Below are 1,600 nucleotides of genomic sequence, written 5' to 3' on the forward strand. Positions count from 1 at the left end.
GCCAGGCTAGCCTATAACCTACTATGTAGCCTAGGATGGCCTAGAACAGTGGGTGATCCTCCTGCCTCAGCCTCCTGGTGCCGTGATTAGAGACATGAGCCTCCATGTCCAGTGATATTTTAAATCATTTGTAAAGGGCAAAGACACTTTCAGGGTCAGACTGGAGTCATGTCCCCAAGTCTGATAGCAGTGGCTTTATTCATAGTGCATGGGCTTCTCCTCCTATCTGAGTTAGATGCAAGGCCCACCCTTCTGCCTTCCCTATTTTTATCCCCTGCCCACTCCAAACCTTTGTACAGACTAAACACTTTACTTCTTTACTGGTGTATTATTATTCTGTGTGTACAAGAAGAATTCTTATCTGCTTTTGGTTTACTGCTTTTTACTCTCTACCACCTAGGCCAGGGCTTGTCATTGAAAGGGAACCCACAAAACAGGTGCTAAAAGCTGGGTGTCGCTCAGGAATACAGTATGTGCTCAGTAGACTTGGGGTTTGATTCTCGGGATCTCAGAAATAAATATGTGTCATATTCCCCAGCTAAGATTGTTCAAAAAACAATAAAAGTAGAGGGTATCTGTTCCTTTAGGTGTGTGGGTATGTGCTGAAATTAATTTAAAGGGGGTGTAGAGAGAGGTGAGTACAACATTGAGAACTTCAGCCAGCTCTTACCTTCGCACGCAAGCAATAATAATGTCGCAAAAGGAGAGCCGTGTGCAGGAATTTACAGTGCAAAGGAGCATCAAAGTGGGCCAGGCTAGGAGGGACATGTTCTGAAGTCCGGAGATAGGCTCTGCTCTGGATTTTGGAAGTGGTTTGTGCATAATTGCTATAGTCAGATTAATTAAGTGAAATCACTTATGGGAAGATTTTAGATGTGTGGCTGTATAACCATACACCAGGGATTGTGATTGAGTTGTAACCTCTGATTCCCTAAAACAAAAAGTTGGGGGGTTGGGGGGGAAATGACTACAGATGGTGCCTGTGTGAGAGCTCTTGCCTAGCATACAGAGGACTTCAAGTTCAGTCCCCAGAACTATGAGGGGTGTGTAAGGGAGTGCAAGTAGGTATATTTTTTTAAGGCCAGAGCAAATGGCATTCGTTTTATCTGCTACATTATATGACATAAAAAAAAGACTATATCACATTGTATTGAGCTTGTTTCAATGGTCTCTATTCCAAAGTAGATTAATTTGAAGAAAACATAAGTACAGGCCAGAAGCTAAGTGCTATGACCCAGGGTTAAAATATTACATGTTTCAGAAGAGTTTAACCTGAATGAAAGCAGGTGCAATATACCCACAACAAGCTTCCTAACAGATGGTGAGCAGGCACCCGGCATCTCTGTCCAGGTGCGGATGGATGGATGGAGAACCAGCAGGTGCATTCTGCAGGCATCTGCAGAATTACTACTCCCTCTATCCTGGAGGCAGAGCCACGTGGGTGCTACTATATCTTCTCTGACAGCGTGACCTTGGGAAAGCCAGCTTTGCTCTCTGGGTCTCCATTTGCATGTTGGCAAAATGATTCACGGTCTTTGCAGCCGGCAGGGCTCTGTGGGGGAAAGATCTCTGACAGTTCCTAAGAACTTATTTTACAGGG

Source organism: Grammomys surdaster, unplaced genomic scaffold (assembly GCF_004785775.1).
Source record: "Grammomys surdaster isolate TR1022 unplaced genomic scaffold, NIH_TR_1.0 1019, whole genome shotgun sequence".
Classification (NCBI taxonomy): domain Eukaryota; kingdom Metazoa; phylum Chordata; class Mammalia; order Rodentia; family Muridae; genus Grammomys; species Grammomys surdaster.